The sequence below is a fragment of the Phodopus roborovskii genome, unplaced genomic scaffold (genome assembly GCF_943737965.1).
Source record: "Phodopus roborovskii unplaced genomic scaffold, PHOROB, whole genome shotgun sequence".
Taxonomy (NCBI): domain Eukaryota; kingdom Metazoa; phylum Chordata; class Mammalia; order Rodentia; family Cricetidae; genus Phodopus; species Phodopus roborovskii.
Genome location: NW_026126538.1, coordinates 130,574 through 149,850, shown reverse-complemented (window position 1 = coordinate 149,850; position 19,277 = coordinate 130,574). Strand labels below are relative to the sequence as shown.

At 40.9% G+C, this 19,277-nt stretch overlaps 2 non-coding genes across 2 annotated transcripts; one reads left to right on the top strand and one right to left on the bottom strand.

Annotated features, from left to right (window-relative positions):
• Positions 1-1,809: 1,809 nt before the first annotated feature.
• Positions 1,810-1,882, top strand: Trnar-ccg (transfer RNA arginine (anticodon CCG)). Its single transcript has one exon. It is a non-coding gene; the product is annotated as a tRNA-Arg (tRNA).
• Positions 1,883-7,329: 5,447 nt separating this feature from the next.
• Positions 7,330-7,434, bottom strand: Trnal-caa (transfer RNA leucine (anticodon CAA)). The gene is made up of 2 exons: positions 7,397-7,434; positions 7,330-7,375 (listed from the first exon to the last, which is right to left on the bottom strand). It is a non-coding gene; the product is annotated as a tRNA-Leu (tRNA).
• Between the last annotated feature and the right edge of the window lie 11,843 nt (positions 7,435-19,277).

Here is a 19,277-nt window from a genome sequence, read left to right as displayed (position 1 = left end):
GAAGGGAAATGGCATATGTGGGAGAGCTGGAGGAAAAGGCATTTTAGATTAAATAATGCAGATGTGTGAACGGTCAGGACAGCACAGGGACAGCAGAGAAAGCACTCTTCTCTGACACTCTGCCAAATATAAGAACAAACTTGATTTTTGTTCACCAATCTTCATGGCTTTTGCCTTATTTCTGCAATAGTGGCTGGAAGAGGTCCACAAGACAAGAATCTCAACTGCCCTAGTTAGTGTAACTATTGCTGTGATAAAACACCATGACCAAAGCAACTTGGGGAGGAAAGTGTTTATTTGGCTTACACTGTCAACCATCAACAGAAACTCAAACAAGGCAGGAACCTGGAGGCACGAGCTGGATATAAAGCCCATGGGGGGTGCTGCTTAATGGCTTACTCTTACAGAGCTTGCTCAGCCTGCTTTTCTATAGACTCAGACCATCAGCTTCCAGGGATGCCACCAATCCAGGGTTTGGCAGTCCCCCATCAATACTAACAAAATACTCCACAGGCATTCCTACAACCTGAACTTATAGTTGCGGTTCTGTCATTTTGAGGCTCCCTGCTGTTAGACGACTCTAGCCTGTGTCAAGTTGACATAAAACTAAACTGAAGATCCAACCACAGACTATTTAGTCCCATGCTTACATATTCTACTATATATGTTTTCTACAAAACAGAACAAATGAAAGTGAACACCCAAAAATAATGGGGTGTCTTCTGATGTACCCTCAATTGGGAGGCTGAAGCAGGAAGACTGAGGCTACAGTCTAGCATGAGTTACATACTGAGACTCTGTCTTTTTAGTTATTTTTAAGTAATAAACTAGTTACAAAGAAATAAACAAAGTTATGGAGTCCACCTACAGACAGGCCTCTTTTGTACGGTCCCTTTCACACTCAGCACAGTTAGAATGTGTCCTGCACAGATTCCAATTCTATTAACAGGAGACTCCTTAGTCCGTGTGTTGAATATCAGTGGAGTCAACCAACTGCCCATTAAAGAAATATTCTAGGAAAAAGAAAAGCCCAGAAAACCTCTCAAATCAAAGAATAAATTCATGGCTGAGCACTGTGCTGAATTCACAGGACTCCATCTGCAGCTGAAGCAGACCCGTTACAATTTCAGATCGTTTGAGTCTCAAGTAGAATGCTCTTTGTGTTTTCATATTGCTTTTTGTTTTGTTTCAGGGACAAGACTCCTCTCATAGCCCAGGCTTGCATGAAGCCCAGAATTCTTGGTATTTGAGGGATGACCTTGAGCTCTCGGTTCTCTTGCCTCCACCTCCCCAAAGACTGCATTTTCTACATCCTTTCTTATATTTTTGGTTGTGAGCCTAGCCTTTAACGGCTGAGCCAACTCTCCAGCCCTCTACATCCTTTCTAAAACTGACTTTGCAAACTTTAGTAACCGTTCTTTCTTAAGAAAACGAATCTTAAGCCAACTTCGCACTTTCACACAAGCTTTCTTTAAAGGCTTGCCGGCTGCAAACCCTAACTGATTCCCATCCATCAGTGTTCCTCCACTCCCTCCTTCACATTGTAAGGTCCCCAGAGTTCTGGCTGGACATCTCTGTGCTTCTAGGGTCATAGAACATTAGCCGCATTCACAAGGAGGAAGCATTGAACTACCTGCTACCTAGCTATGCAACTCCCAAAATCTCTACATTTTTGAAGTCTTTGTAAATTTTTATTCCAAATTAGGAACTGTTTTGTTATACTGAATCTTTGCTGTTTCTCTTTGAAGCCCCACTTCTACCTAGTCATATTTCGTTTGACTATTGCGTGAGTACCCCTCCCCACCGCTCGGCCGCGTGGCCTAATGGATAAGGCGTCTGATTCCGGATCAGAAGATTGAGGGTTCGAGTCCCTTCGTGGTCGGTTGTGTTTTTGGCATTTTCTTGTTTCCTCTTCTTGTCTTCCTGAATTTGAAAAACATTTTTCTTCCTGTATCTCCTGAGTCTTGTCTTGACAGTTCGTGCTGATAGATGGAGCTAGTGTTTAACTGTGTACTTGAGGTGTTTACTATGTAACAAATACTTTATCAAGAAAAAGGCAAAACTAGCCCAGGATTTCCCTAAACAAGGACCTGCACACGGAAGGGTGGAAACCTCACCTGACTTCAACTCCTAGACAAAGAACTACAATCAACTGAGGGCAGGGAGAAATGGTCTTCTTCAGAGAAGAGACCTCTTCCTCCAGAGAAGAGACCCCCTACTGGTTATCCAATGTCAAGTAGTCAGTCATGAAATAATAATGTGATAAAAGTAATTTATATAGTTAGAAGTGTGTGTGTGTGTGTGTGTGTGTGTGTGTGTGTGTGTGTGGAGTAAAACTATTAAGGAAAAGGAGGCCATGAATTGTAAAGGGAGTACAAAACAAGCAAACACCCTAATTGGCACAAGGGTCTTGGTGAAAAGAAATGTTAGCATGGTTTTCCGTTCTTGATGTTAAATATATTAGGTTTTTTGTTTGTTTGTTTGTTTTTCCTGTGTTCACATTCTTTCTACTTTTTTGATACTGAATTTTTCTTTATTGGATGATGTAATAAAAGCCAGATGTGGTATCACACACTGGTAATCCCAGCTTTCTAGAAGCCATGGCAGGATGATTGTGAAACCCTATCTCAAATACAAAAAAAAGAAAAAGAAAAAAAGAAAAAAAAAAAGATGAAGAAATAGTGAACCAGTGGGTGAGGTAAAGATTGAATTGGGTATCCCCTCCCCGCAAGAAACCTCTTCTGTTGATAACAACCACTACCACCAATTAGACATTTAGAGACACGCCTTTAGTGACAATTAGAGATACGGCCTTTAAAGAGGTCAATTGAGTGATGCTATGGTAGTACAGGCTCCATGATAGACTCAATGACTACTTTTGGATGGGAGCGAGCCCCTCACCTATGCCATATGAGGACATTACGAGCAGCTGATGAAAAGAGCCCCCATAAGAAACTGAATCCAAGGAACCTTCATCTTTTGCAGAAGATTAATTTCTATTGTTAAACTACTGTGGTAGTTTGAATGTAATCTCATAGGGGAATGGCACTATCAGGGCGTGTGATGGGGGATGTCCTTCTGTATGCTATGAATGTGTTTCTCTTGTTGGTTGATGAATAAAGCTGTTTCAGCCAATGGACAGGCAGGATTTAGCCAGGCATGAAATTCAAACAGGGATAGAAAAGGTAGGTGGGTTGGAGAGATGCCATGTACCTGCTAAGGAAACAAGAGACCTGGGCATCACTGGGAAGCCAAGACCACGAAGAGATACACAGATTAATAGAAATGGGTTAATAATTCAGAAAGAGCTAGCCAATAAGAAGCCTGAGCCATTGGCCAGACAGTTTATAATTAATGTAAGCTTCTGTGTATTTATTTGGGATTAAACAACTGCAGGACTGGGCGAGACCAGAAACTTTGATCTACAGGATATGGCTTTGTTGGAGTGGGTGAGACCTTGGAGGAAGTGCATCACTGTGAGGTATCTTATGCTCAGGATACCACCCAGTGTTTCACACAACTTCCCTGTTGCTGGCAAGATGTGACTGTCTCAGGCTACCTCTCCAGCAGGATGTCTACCTGCATGCTGCCATGCTCCCGACCACAATGATAATGGACTGAACCTCTAAAACTGTACTCTGAGCCACCCTAATCAAATAATCATGGTATCTCTTCACAGCAATATAAACCCTAACTAAGACAGTCATGTAGGTCTGAAGGTCCTGGGCAGTAACTGCTCTATCAGCTGCAGAATTGGCTCTCTGCTAATCTGGAAGAGTTCTGGATGCCTCTTGATTCCCAGAATTAGGAAAGAATCTCCCCAGTGTGGGAATTTCTTCCCATGATGCTGATTTCCTGTTTCCAAACACATCTTTCTCCCCCTTCAGTATCTCAATTCCTGCAGGTTCCTCTGAATTCTTTGAGCTCCTCTGGCTTAGGTATTTCTTTTGTTGCTCTCTCCTGGGTGCAAAGTAGGAAACTCTACCACTTGTAATGATCAAGGAAACCCAGATACCCACACATCCATCCTAAAGGAAACAACACAAGAAACTACCATATTAGAAACTGGAGGAAAAATTATTTATATGCTGTAAAATGATGATTTTTAGGACTTATATGCAAAGATAATATATCACAGACCACTCCTGAATAAAAAGATTCTTGTCTTCCTTATTTCCAAACAATTAATGGCTTTTTCCTATGTCATAGCACTTGTGCGAGAATTTTTCACTTCTGTGTCTATCTCTACCAAAAATCCCTAACTTTCTCTATTTATCTAACAACTTTCCTATTGACATGGTCCCCCCAGAATGTACATGATGGTTTGACAAACATTTGGGTAAAAGAGAAAAAGATGAAGACATCATCTCATTCCATAGTCAGACTGGTCTAGAACCCAAGAGGAATTCTCTCTAAGCTTCAGGTGTGAGCATACTTTCTGTGTAACAATGCAACAGATTGAGATGAAAAAGCCAAATATGTCTCTCAGTGAACTCAGGGAAAAGGATGGAGAGGAAAAGCTCTAATTTCAAGCTCTTGGCTGTGAGCACATTCTCTTCCAGAAACCAGAGAAATGGCAGGGGCCAACTATAGTCCAGTCAGGGGTTGAAATGAGTTCATTGTGCAGAGCCTGCCATGCAGGCCCACAAAGGGCGTCCCTCCTCTGCTCAGTGCCTAAACCATCGAGTCCCTGCAGCTCCGACCCACCTCACCTTACCAGACAGTAGTTCCCAGTTTTCAGGCCACTGAGCTGAGGAAGGAGGAGTACAAATTTACTTCCACCTGACCAGGTGTAGCGATCTTGGGATGGATTTTCACATCACACAGCAAGGCTACTCTAGCACACTGGAGGTCTTAGTGATTTTCCTAAGTTTCCTGCAGCAGAAAAACTGCCTACGGGCTCCAGAGTTAACCTTTGTTTTCTTCCCTTGACAGCTTTCTGGACTGAAGGCGGCTTGGTGTTTTTCTAGCAACCGCAAACACCATTTATAGGTGTCTTACTCTGTGTTGTGAACAGAAACAAGGCATCCGTCTTAAAAGAATTCTACAAGATTGACTGGCTGATTAAACTTTTGGAGTCATGAAGATCTGGAAGGCTGCAGGTCCACAGCCAAATTATCTTGGGCTAACTTTATACTTTTAAATACCCATCTATAGTCCACTTACATGTGGGCATATGCATAATAAGTAATTATTTTGGAATGTACAAACAGAACTTTAGCTTCTACGAACCCAAACCCACAAACCCAAAGGCTAATGTCACTAGATAGCCAATAACTAGGAGGTTTCCTGCCCTATTGTAAGCTACCTGCTTGATGTTGCCATCAGTGTTTAGTTGTTTGTGTTTTTAGACAGCTTCACTATGTATCCCTGACAGATGTGAGATTCCCTATGTAGATCAAGCTGGCCTTGAACCCACAGATGTCACCCGACTCTGCCTCTGAGTTCTGGGATGAAAAGTGTGCCCTGCCTGGCCCAGCCTCCATTTATTTTTCTTTTATATGGGTGAGTGTTTTGCCTGCATGTATGCATGTGCACTGTGTGTGTGTGTGTGGTGCCTATAGATGCCAGAAGAAGGCATTGGATCCTCCAGAGCTGGTTACAGAGGGTTGTGAGACAAATGTGGGTGTTGAGAACCAATAAAGGGACTCTCACCTAGACCCCATAAAAGGAGGGCCACCTGTCTGGGCAGTGGTGGTGCACACCTTTAATCACAGCACCAAGAGGGCAGAGGGCAGGTGGATCTCTGAGTTTGAGGCCAGCCTGGTCTACAGATTGAGTTCAGGATAGCCAGGACTATTATACAGAGAAAACTCTCTCTCTCAAGAAGAAGAAGGAGGAGGAGGAAGAAGAAGGAAGAAGAAGGAGGAGGAGGAAGAAGAAGGAAGAAGAAGGAGGAGGAAGAAGAAGGAAGAAGAAGAAGAAGAAGAAGAAGAAGAAGAAGAAGAAGAAGAAGAAGAAGAAGAAGAAGAAGGGAGGGACACCTAAGACTAACACTGTCATGGTCACAACCCCATCCACCTTCATCAAACCACTGTGTGTGTGTGTGTGTGTATGTGTGTGTGTGTTCGCGTGCGCATCAAGGGACTGAAAGACCAAGAACCATTTAGGGAATTTTTTTTTCCTTTTTTTTCTTTTTCCCTTGGAGCTACATAACACTGGGAAGTTGTAGCATTTGGGAAAGTTTTTGAAGACCAGCAACTTAAAAACAGGCATCACCTCCACCCCCGACACACAAATACTTTACTTTTAACAATGGGGGGAGGTTGGGGGGTGAGGACTAATCATCCCACAAGCTTTCTGAAAGTTTTTTTCAGAAAGTAACTGGGTCCTATTCTAGGAATTTGAGCATGGAAGGAAGAAAAAAAAAATCCAGACATATAGGGTCGACACAAGAGAAAGAAACCGTGTGTACTAGAGTGGGTTCTAAAAGGAATTTAAAATCTTTCTTTTACATGAGCTGTTTCGTTTTCTTGAAATAAAAAAGTAGTTTTGTGGAGGCAAAGTGTGCAGAGCCCACAGGATACCAGGGACAATAGACTGGAAGGGAAAGGGAGAGTCAGGGACATAGAAGGGAAAAAGAAAGGAAGGAAGGAAGAAGGGAGGGGAAAAGGGACGGAAGGAGGGAGGAAGGAAGGAAGGAAGGAAAGAGAGAACGAAGTAAGGAAATGGAACGCATTCCTAGAAATTTTCTGTTTTTATTGCATGTCTGCAACCTCTGCAAGTAACAGGCTGCATTCATTCTGCTGATTTACAATAACTCCTTCGTGAGGAAGAACACAACAATGGTTCAATTTACAACCTAACAAATAGTGAGTGAAAATAAAAAGGAGAATAGTTATTGCTGGGTTTTGTGTTTGTTAAAACCAAGCCAAAACAACAACGAAGCCCCACCAATGTTGATCACACGGGTGCCTGTAGAAAGCACTGTCTAAACAGCGGAAAGCTGCAAGCTCTGTTTGGTCTAAGGAGATGAACGATGATTTACCCCGCGACCCGTACAGGAGGCGCTGTGGAGCTCACAGTGCTTCGGGGTTGGGACACTCGCTGCGGGCAAGGCGCGTGGCCAAACGTTTGCTGCGGTAAAGTGGATCTCTGGTGGCCGGGTCCCCTGGACACACCCGCCGCTCAGTGTTCCTCACGGTCGCCTCTTCAGGAAGGCAGCACAGCTGAGCGAACTTCACGTCCTCAAAACCGTAGCCGTGCTTCCGCTTCTACGGTCAGTGTCGGCTGAGCTATTACAAAGTTTGTAAGGTCAATTTTCAAAAAGACGTGGCTGGATATTTAAGTATGTGTTTTGATCAAGGTGAGATGAGAAAAACATTACTGTGTCAGAAGTGGGATTCGAACCCACGCCTCCATACGGAGACCAGAATCCCCAGATAGGGAAGCTCAGCTTGAGTCTGGCGCCTTAGACCACTCGGCCATCCTGACACACAGGAGAACAGGGCAGATTTTTCCCTGATATAGAGAATAGCCCATCTGTCGTAAGCAGCGTTCGGATTTGTTAGTTAACGGTGACAAAAGATAGATAGCCACCTGTAAACTCAAAAAGGAAAATTATTTTGCCGATAAAAAAAGAAAGGAAAAGTCCGTGTATAAATGCAACTGTTTTAAAGACAGACCTTCTTTGTTCTCTATCCGTCTCATCTGCCAAGAGTTTGAGGAAGGAAGGGAGGGAGGGGAACGGTCAGCAGTTTCTGCTGCTTTGCTGATTTCGGTCCTCAGAACTGCACTCCAGGGGCCAGGGACCGAAGCGGCATCTGATGGCCAAATGCCACTGAACGTTCAGTATTTGAACTCTAGTGCTTTAAGTGGTGTATTTGGGGCTAAGTTCAGGAGGAAGCACACAGAATTTAAAATTTTAATTAACTTTGATAGAATGTTCTGTTTTTATTAGCACAAAGATGACTCTCCCCCTCCCCCTTCAAAGATGAAGTCTTTTTCTCTGCACTAAGAGTATTTGGGGTCAATATTGCCTTATCTTTGATTTCCAGACGCTTGCTTTCACAATCTATTTTTAATGATTAAAAAATAATCGAGAGTACAGTGAACAAGGTCCCTCCCTCCAACATACAGTATGGGTCTGTGGTATTTTCTTTCATACGCCTTTGCTTTGTAGAAAGGAAGTTATATAGGAAATGACATCCAACAAAGCATCATTGTAATTAATGATTATAATTAAGGCACCTCTTACAATTTTTTTCCTAATTGCAAAATCCATATGAATTGCAGAAAATGGAAATAAGTCAAAGCTGAAAATTGCCCACAATCTCATCTCTCAGCTGTAACTGCTACTAACATTTGCCATAGTTACATTAATCCTTGTAAAAGCAAACAAAACCCCCAAACGGTCATTTGTAGGGCCCACTTTGTCCATTTGCTTTTCAAAGTAACATGATACAAACACAAATACATTCTAAGTCAGTGGTTATCAACCTCGTTGGCAAACCTCTCAAATTACAGTTATGAAGTAGCAACAAAAATAATTTTAAGGTTGGGGGGGTCACCATAACATAAGGAACAGTGTTAAAGGATCACAGCTTTAGGAAGGTTGAGAACCACTGGTCTAAGTTGTCAAATATTCTTTTGCATGGATTTTAGCGGCTAAAGGTACTCCATGATGTGGGATTTCTCTTCTGAACTCCATGGGCTCCAGGCATGAAGTGGGTGCACATACATACATGCAGGTAAAACACTCATACACATAAAAATTGTTTTAATAAAATTAAACACGAGACCACACACATTATTGTCACCTTTGTGTAAATCTTTTGTGGTGGGTTGAATGAGAATAGCCCCTATAGCTTCATATGTTTGAATACTTAAGCCTCAGGTGCTCAAGCTGTTTGGATTCGGAGCATTGTTGGAAGAGATATGTTACTGGGGGAGGGTTGGAAGTCTCAAAAGCCTGTCCGATTCCCAGCCAGCTCGCTCTCTCTGCCTCCAAGTTGCAGGTGAGGATGTAAATGCCTAAGTACTATTGTAGTGCCTGCCTTCTCCCATGCTCCTGGCCATGTGATCATGGACGCTCTCTAGAACCATAAGCCCCAATAAATGTTTTCTTTTATAAATTGCCAAGGCCATGGTGCTTTGTTACAGCATTAGAAACATAACTGAGACATTTTTCAACCACTCGCCATCTCTTTATATTTTTAGTAGGGAAATCACCAGATCAAAGTTTATTAATACTGACCAACTACCTGACCAAAAATATAACTTAGATAGTCTAAACCTGACCAAGAGAGGATGCTAGGATTAAACAAGAAACATAAAAGAAAAAAAAGAAGTCATACCAAAAAAAAAATTAAAATATTTTAAGACATGAAACTAGATTTTTAAATAGATTTATAAGGTTTAGCCTTTACATTGGATTTTTATACTTCCTTAGTACATTGCTTTCTAAGCTTTTATTTCTAAGAATCGTATTTATTCGTGTGTATAGGTGTTTTGCCTGTGTGTGTATGTTGCTGCTGGAGGACACAGTAGGTTGGATCTCCTGAAACTGGAGTTAAGTCATGTGAACACCTCGAAGCCAGCCCCAGGGCCTCTGAAACCTGTCTGGTGCTCTTAATCTCTGAGCCACCACTCCAGCCCCTTACTACAATTTTTATTGAAAGTTCATCTTTCCTCACCAATTTGTAAGACTCACTTTATGAAAAACAAACCCTTATGATAGTTTCTACTTGTCAAGAGCCCAAGTAGAAATCCTTATCTCTTATTAAGAATAGATATTAACAAGGGAATTTCATCACGTCCCTTTGAACAGTCGGCAAACTATCTGGTGGGACAATGAGCTGTATGACCAACAAGGATTTTTGTTAATCTTTTCCCTTCCCTTTCTCCTCCTTCCCCTTTTTACCCTTCTCCCAGCTTTCCCTCTCCCATCTTCCCCTCTCTTCTTTTTTTTAATTGAAAACATATTTTTAATAATATATCCTTATTAGAGTTTTCCCTCACTCAACTCCTCCCCACCTCCCCATCTAGCCCAATCTGTCTATACCCTTTCTTGATCTCTTGTTAGAAAACAAACAGGCTGCCAGTTGGTGATGATCTTCCTGTCCTGAACTCAGAGATCTGCCTGTCTCTGCCTTCCAAGTACTGGGTTTAAATGTGTGTGATACCACCACCTGGCTAAAATCATACATTTTAATTAGCTTATAAAGTAGCATAAGGATTTTCATAAATCCTTAGTTTGGTTTAACCTACTTTCCTCTTCTCTGTCCCCATCCCCAACAATCCTACATTAATTTTTAAGATCTGTTTTTAGGGTTCTTCCAGACAGATGTTTGGGATCACAACCATCTATAATAGGATCTGATGCCCTTTTTCTGGCATGCAGGTTTACATGCAGAGCACTCACATATAAAATTTAAAAACAGATTTATTTTTTTGTTTCTGTGTATGTAGCTGTGTTGAGTACATACTATGTGTGTATGAGTGCTCATGGAGGCCAGAAGCCTGGAGTTACAGGTATTTCTAAGCTGATAAGGGTGCTGGAAGCTGAATGCTGGTTCCTTACCAAGAGCAGCAAGTGGTCTTAACAAGTAAGTAAGTGAGCCATCTCTGCAGTTGTGAATCCTACATTTTAATGAAAGCATTTTACAAGAGGGGATTTGAAAAGCCTGTCAGATTTCTGGAAAAAGTGGTGGGGACAAAAACAAAAAACAAGAAGAAGAAAAGAAGAAGAAGAAGAAGAAGAAGAAGAAGAAGAAGAAGAAGAAGAAGAAGAAGAAGAAGAAGAAGAAAGCAAAAAAGAAAGAAAAGAAAGCTGACAGGTGACAGTGCCAGTTAAAACAGAAGGAGCAGGGACAAACTTGTACTCTCTTAGGCAGGAAGATCAGGAATTCACATTTTTAACCACTGAGCCATTCCTCCAGCCCTCCAGAAATTCACTCTCAATCTGGGCTATACAGGCAGTTCAACACCAGCTTATATATGTTGATACTGTATCTTAGAAAATCAAAACGCCAAAGCCTTATCATATAATGAATTATGGAGGCTGAACCCAAGTTCTTGCACAAGTAAGCAAGGACTCAGTACATGACCCAGCCCTAAGATCCATGACCTTTATTAAGAAGTTCATAAAATGCCTGATTTCCCATACTTTGTCCAGAAGTTACTTCTGGGTAATATGAGAAGATTGAAATTAAGATGAAGTAAAATTCAAAATAGGCTTAAACATGAATTTGTAATTGTTGAAGTTGAGAAGATGGTGTAGAGTTTTACTGTACACATTCTTCATATGGGTTAAATACTTTTAGCAAGAAGGCCCTGGATGTGATTTCTAGTATTAGACAGATAGATAGGTAGATAGGTAGGTAGGGAGGCAGATAGATAGACAGATGATAGATAGATAGATAGATAGATAGATAGATAGATAGATAGATATTTCCCAATATTATTCTCTTCTGGTATATCACAAACCTTGAACTGGATTTAGAGATTCACCTCATAAATATTCTGCATATGCTATGAAGAGCCTTGAAGGTACCTGCTACGTAAAAACAGAAGTAGAAGAAATAGAGTAATAAAAAAGCCACGTAAAGATGGAAAGCACAGAGATAATCTGAATACTGTACTGTATCACATTGTCTTTGTATCGTTTGACTGCTGAGAAAATAATAACAACTGTTAAAAGAAATGCTGCTGGATTACTTCAATTTATATATTTTTAAAATGCTTTGACTCCAAAATTTAAGTTCAAGGACAAGTTACTGGGGAAAAGGATTTCTATTTTTGTTTATACAGAAAATGAAAAGCTGTGGATTCCTTCCAGACTAACATGGTTTGATCAAGCAAGACCTCCTGAAACAGTGTTCCAGGTGATTCAACATTCAAAACATACTACAGCCAGGATTTCTTCATCTTCTTAGGATCCCCCATGACAGCGCCCCCTACCAGCAGGAAGCAGTTTGGAAAGAACGACACTCAAATTTCCAAATATTGTTTATAAATTTTTGCTTTTATTTAAGTGGGCTTGGTTATAAATGGTTAATGACCACAACCAATCGTTTTAAAAGGAAAAAGGGAAATTATGGTATAGATATGAATACTTTGTTTTAAAATGGATATTCATTTATTGATACAAATTTAAGATCAATTTTGTGATATGTATATTTCTCTTGTTTAGGTATTGTGTTTATATAGCTCGTTTAGAAATGAAATGTATAATTTAATACAGATTTTAGATAGTTACCTATAACAGTCAAAACTTATAGCTAGGTGAATTAGGTTTTCTAGATATGTAGAGAAGTATGTATTTGAGATGAATAGGCATTCTTTAAACCTTTCAAAGGCCTACAAAATATGGCATTTAAAATGGTTTAGGGTTTTTCTTAACAGTGAGGCACAATTGCTCCTGGCACCACCACCTGCGTCAGAAAGGAAAATGGACATGTTATGGAGTTTGCCTCCAATATGGCAAGACTAGCCATTTGGACAAGATACTGCTCTTGTCTGGACTGTTTAACTTTATGCTGTATAACTGGACATGTAGGACCCACAGAAAAATGACTGCTGATACAAGATGGACATTGCTACAGGATTCCTGCTTCATGAGTCTGCCAGACATTCTGCAGGACACAGAGAAAAATGACTGACAACATGCCAAAACAGATGGACAGTTTAAAGTTTCCTGCTTTGCTGAGGAGTCTGCCAGACACACTATGGCCTATGGGCTGAAGATGGAAGATTACAAAACTTTGGGTGACTGACCAGGCAGTGAGTTGTCTCTGTCATTTCTAGACTTTATATATTATCCTTCTGTGGTCTTTGATGGAGTTAAAGACAGATAGTTATGGTTATAGTTTTCCTTAATTAGGATTAAAGATAAGTTACATATAGGACTTTAGATGCACTAAGATAGGATCGATGATAGAATATTTTCTTTAAATCTTACTAAATGTTAACGGACTAAATATTGTTAACTGTGATTCTTATTTGATAACTGTTGTGTGATATATTTTGCTATGTTAAGGTTAAAACCCTTTTTTATTTTAGTCAGAAAAGAGATGATGGGAGATATCATTCTGTAAATATGCTTCTCTTATTGTATAATGAATAAAGCACTGTTGGCCAATAGGAAAGCCAGATAGGCGGGACTAGGAGACTAGGAGGAGAGAGGAAATAGTTGGGAGGAGATCCAAGATGGAGGACCTACAGGATAGGATGCCGGCCTCTCTCTCCAGTAAGAACAGACCATGTGGAAATACTTAGATTAATAGAAATGGGTTAATCATTAAGACAGAGCTAGCTGATAAGAAACTAGTAACTGCCCTAAGCTTTGTATCAAATACAGTGTTTCTGTGTATTTTTTGGGGCTGGTGCAGCTGTGGGTCCAGGCCGGCAGGGGAAAAACCTTACTTGTAAGAGATACATTTCAAACTTTGAATACAAAATTAACTCCATAAAGAAGGCAGACCCAAGTCAATTTACACTTCTCCTTAATACAGAAAGGAAGATGTGAAACATGTGATGTTTGGTTTTAATTGTCAACTTAGCAAAATCTGCAATCACTAAGGAAGAGGGTCTCAGTAAGAAATTGGATTGGGTTGGCCTATGAAGGATTGGATTTTGCCTGCATATGTGTCTATGTGCCCTACATATATGCCTGGTGCCCAAGGGCACTGGATCCCCTCAAACCAGTTACGTGGTTATGAGCTGAAGTGATCAGTGCTCTCTCTCCAGTCCTAGTGAGAAATCTTGATGTGTTGAGCTGGGGAGATCCACCCTGGATGTGAGTAGCACCTTTTCATGGACTGGGCTCTGGGCTGAATGAAAAGGAGAGGCAGCTGAAAGCTGACTGGTGAGAATGCATGCATCTTCTCTTGGCCACGGATGTGACCACCTGCTTCAAGTTCCTGCCACTGGGAATACCCTATGTGACCTGTAAGTGGGAACTGGGAGCCAAAATAAATTCTTTCTCCCCTGTCACTTTTTTTTTTTTTTTAAATCACAGAAACTGTAAGTGAAAGTAAAATAGGGCATTCACACACTTGAAATCTAAGGTAATGTAACAACCCATTAGAGTCAATTCCTCAGTAATAGAGGCCAACTGGTTTGTGTGTTCCTCATTATTTTTTCAGAAAGACCTCATTCAGGAGGAAGTTTTGGGTTTGACAAGGGACAAGGATTTGGTAATTTAATCACAAAACACATTACAGCTGGACTTAGGTATGGGTACCAGTCTTATGGCTTCAAGAGAAAGAGCATAGTGACCTATGCATTAATTAGGTCAGTGGTGAGGTCTTGCTTTGCACGATTAAGATTCTGGGTTTGATGGGAGAAGGATGGAGGGGTACAAGAAGGATATACAAGAGAAGTGAAGACCTATCATTTCATCTTCCACTGGTTACTGTAATGCACACAAAGGCCACCTACAGTGATGCTTTATGTATCCCCAATTCTTTAGTTGTGCTCACTTTTTATCTCTGACCCTTGATTGACTTTAACTTTTTCAAGGACAGAAGTTACAGTATCTTGTGTTTTCCCAGGACTCAGGTTCAGCTGCAGCACTCAAATGTAGCCAACTGTGTATTTGAGTCAAAGAGCTTTTGTCTTTCATGGAAGAAGAGAAACACCATCCTTGGCACATTAGGAACCATTTAAGATTTTTATTGGTGGGCAATGGGTGGGGGGGACAGTAAGGGAAGTAATTTTTCCATATACATCTTTGATCTGGACTTGAGACAAATGGTAGTAACAAGTAACTTTATTAGCCATCTCACAGATATTTGTCCTTAATTTCACAGTGTCTTTAAATAGTTGGAAAGTATTATGCACACCCTCTATTCTAAACGTACTTGGAAGGCAGACAATATGTTTAGTTTCCCTTTATCTTCCAGCATCTCTGCTAGGTCTCCTTTTCTCCAGGAGGTCGTGTACCAGGAAAAAAGACGTGGCCAAAGGCACATATACACAATTTCCTGTGGCAATAATAGAAGAGTTTCTAAACCGTAATATATAATTAACAAGATGCTCCAAGGACCAGGAGCCTAAAGAACCTTACTGACCCTCATGTCTGCCATTTGAGCTCATATTCCCATCCAGTGAATAAAAGCCTACTTACCTTTCTGCAGATGAATAAATTCAGAATAAGCTTCAGGTTGATTTAGATTTTTAAACAACTTTGTGTGTTTGAGGGTTTTGCATGCATGTATGTATGTGCTCTACATCTGCGGCTGACACATGTAAAGGTAAGGAAATAGAATCGGACTAAGGGTATGGAGAACCAAATCAGGGTCCTCAGCAAGAGCAACAAGTGCTCTTAACTGTTGTGCCATCTTCCCAGCCCAATTTTAGGGTCATTTAATCCCGTTCAAAATGGCAGCACTTTTTAAAAGTTAAAATCTTAAAACTTCATGAACTATTCACTACAAAAAACAAACAAACAAAAGCCAATGACGACCAATAACATCACTCTTGGCAGATTCTTTTTGCTCATCTTCCCACACTCATGTAATGGTGATCTTTTTGCTCATAAACTTAATGTGACTGAATTTTTTCACTCAACATTAAATTCTACATTTAACATTCAAAAATCCCTTTTTAAAAATATTTGTGCAAATGTACACATACACACACAAAATCTTTCATGTACCATGGTACTTGTTGAGGTCACAGGGTAACTTCAGGGAGTTAGCTGAAGCATTTACCTGAGTTATCTTGCTAGCCCTAAACAAATTTTAAATTCAGTATTACTGAATCTGCATACCAACATTGAATGTGTGGAATCAATTCTCTCCTTTCAGAAGTTCCACACTTTGTGGGACTTTATGTGAGTTCCAGGGATCACATTCAGGTTGCCAGTCTTGCCTCAGCCAGTGCTTTTACCTGAGCCATCTTGCACAAGTTCACCTCTGCACATGTTTTTAACCCGAATCAGTAAGCACAAGACTACTTCTCAGTCCCAGTTTTGCCTCTAGTAAAGGTACAGTAAGAAGTGGCAACTACGGTATCAGGTCAACTGGGCCCAAAGTACACCCTGTGTGAGATCTTGTCAGCCTGAGATTGCCCCATTACTGGGTGGCACACCTCTGTGGATACGGAGCATCCTCTTTGTGGGGTTTTCTTTCTCTCCAAGGACTAAGTGAAAGGGCATGTGATTTTGACTTAAGATTCCATCCCATTCTCCAATTGCACAGTTTCTATAGTGGACAACTCTAAGGCAGGTATTCTAAGCCAGCAAATCAGCACTCAAAGGTATCCATTCTGTTCAATACTTCACATGCAGAGACAGTATGTATACACACTGTGGAAGTTGATGGATGTGAACATGTTAAACCTCACTTGGATCCTGGCTCAGCTGCTTCCTAGCTGCACATCTTACATACATAAATCACTGGTCCTCTTTCTGCTTCTGTGAATTTGCAACTCAAGGCCAACTGTATACACTTCATGAAATTGTGATGAGCACTGTTGCTGAGCAGAAAACTTCAGAGGCAAGCACTGCCATCATTGTTTCAAATGCACGTGTATTATTCTAAGTACTTATACATCAGTAGCCTTGTGGAAGCACCTGGGTCCCCTGGCCAGTTGTACTATTTTCCTTAAAATCTAAAAAAAATTAATAAAGAATTGAGGCATTCATTCATTAGGACACATCTACTAATGGTCTTTGGTATGGAAGTCTGACATTAAGCCAGAAATGAGTAGGAGGAATTATAGACCCATATTGGAAAATCAATAGCCTTTGCCACCACTTCTCAACCAAGACCCAAAATAGAACAGCAATGTAAACATACACAGTCATTTTATTTTTAAACAGTAGTGTCAGTACATGTGGTCCAAGAATGGAGTTGTGTGAGGGAAATTCTGAATGCTTCTGACAAAACTCCAAGAAACAAGACAAGAGTCTTATGACTTGTTCCTTCAATAACATGGATTTGTTCTTGGAATGTGTTATAGTACCCCAGGTGTAACAGATAGTTAAGATTATCCACTACAACTGGATATTGTTATTTATGTGTGTGGAAAATCTTTTTGTCACATGCAGTTTACTCAGGTGAGTCTTCTTAACCCTCAGAGTATAAATTGTCTGGTGCTCTGACTCCATTCTCCCAGCTCCAAGCTCCTTAGATTGGTGAACACAGTAGGGCATGTACCCAAAGGGGAGCAGGACTAAGGACCACAGCAGGGCTTGTTCAAAGTGGCCTTAGTCTCTGACTCCAAAGACTGTGGATGGAGTTGCCTCAAATGGCATGCATAAGGGAACACATTGCACTCCCATCCCAAAGCGATGCAACAAAACCCCAGAAATTGAGTTTGATGGCTACCAGCTTACAAACACTCCAAGGATATTCTCAGGTGATATGTACATGCCTAGCACCAAGTCAGACAGTATTCAGAGAGTAAATAAAGCTTTTGGAAAGCGACTAAGGAAGAGACACTGGTTAAAACATTGTCATTACACACACAAATGGGATAGTTTCTCACCAGTAGTGTAAGCAAAACATAAACTGTATTAATGGGGTTAGTAAAGTAACTGGAAATCAGGGTAGAGTTACTGTTCCATGAAAGAAAAGCTAGAAGAAAGGGAGTCATTTCAACAGTCTGTGGCTCCATCCTGGGTTCTCAGAAGGAGACATGGTCTAAAACCAGTGTGTCTCAGTTTGTTCTATTCTGCTATGATAAAACACTGACCAAAGCGACTCGGGCAGGAAAGAGTTTATTTGGCTTATACTTCTACATTACAGTCTATCACCCGAATGATGTCAAGGCAGGAAGGAGCTCAGGGCTAGAACCTGAAGGTAAGAACCAAAGGAGAACTACAGAGGACCACAGCTTATTGGATTGCCTTTGTTTAAACAGCTAGGGGCAGCACTGCTCAGTGAGCTGGTCCTTCCTCACATCAGTCATTAATCAAGAAAATGCCCCATCAGACTTGTCTACAGGCCAGTCTGATGGGAACATTTCCTCAGTTGAGGTCCCTTCTTTCCAGATGATTTTAGCTGGCTTCTGTTGGCACCTGCACTCATGCACATGTACACACACCCACACAAACAGTAATAAAAATTATTTTAAAGTTCTAGTCTTTAAAAAATTCAAACACCTTAAAAACTTCAAATTCTCTTTAAAATATTAAAATATCCAAAATCTCATTAAGTGGATTCCCGTACAATCAAAATACAAGTTACGTACTTTCTAATTCCAAGAGAATAGAATCAGGGCACAGTTACAGACAAATCAAAGCAAAAGCAAACTCGAACAGATAAATAACTGAATGCCCCAACATTTGGGACTCATGATTTTCTGTGCTCCAAAAGGCTTATATAGCTTCTTCTTCAGCTCTGCCATATGGCACAAATGTGTTTGATAGGTTCACACCAGCTCCACTCCACATCTGCCGTCGTGCCTGCTGACCATCCTACAGTCCTGACTTCTTCATTATGCTGGGGTCTCCACTGCAACTGACTGCATTCACCAATAGGTTCTCTTCAGGGACTATGATCCCACTACAGGATGCCAAACCTCACTTTCTCTCCAGGGCCCCTTTATTCTTCTTGCTCATGCAACCAAACCAAGTACCACATGGGAGATGCTTACACATTACCAAGTTTTGCTACAAGCTTGAGATGCAGGATTGGCCTCCTCTGGAGGACAGGTTCTGTGAGCTGACCATGAGGAAATACTTCACCTCAACAGGGCTGGCCTTTTGTTAATCAGCTGATTTCAGCCCCAAATAACCAGCATCAACTGTCCCAGTAAAGCAAAGATTTCACTCGGTGGTACTGGCCTCTTGTTATTCATAGCCAATTCTTCAGCCCCAGCTGTCCAGATATTACACATTCATAATTCAAATACATTTCACAAACGAACCATGATGGGAGATGTCATTCTGTATATGTATCTCATACTGGTTAATGAATAACCAGTTGGCCAATAGGAAAGGAAGATAGGGAGGGACTAGGAGACAAGGAGGAAAGAGGAAGTAGGAAGGAGGAGTCAGTCAGCATGGAGAGACCGGGAGACCAGACGCCTGCCTCATACTCTTTGCTTCCCTCTGAATCTTTACAAGTCTGGTCTCAATCATCTGCATTCCTCTCAACACTCTTTAAAACTCCCACAGCTTGTTACACTTTTTATATTCAATGGCTTTTTTCAAACCAAAGTTCCAAACACTTCTATTATCTCTCTTAAAACAAGGCCAGGTCTATCATAGCAATAGCTCACAATCCTGGTAACAATTTCCGTCTTAGCCTCTCTGTTGCTGTGATAAACACTGATCAAAAGCACCTTGGGGAGAAAAGGGTTTATTTGGCTTATACTTCTACATC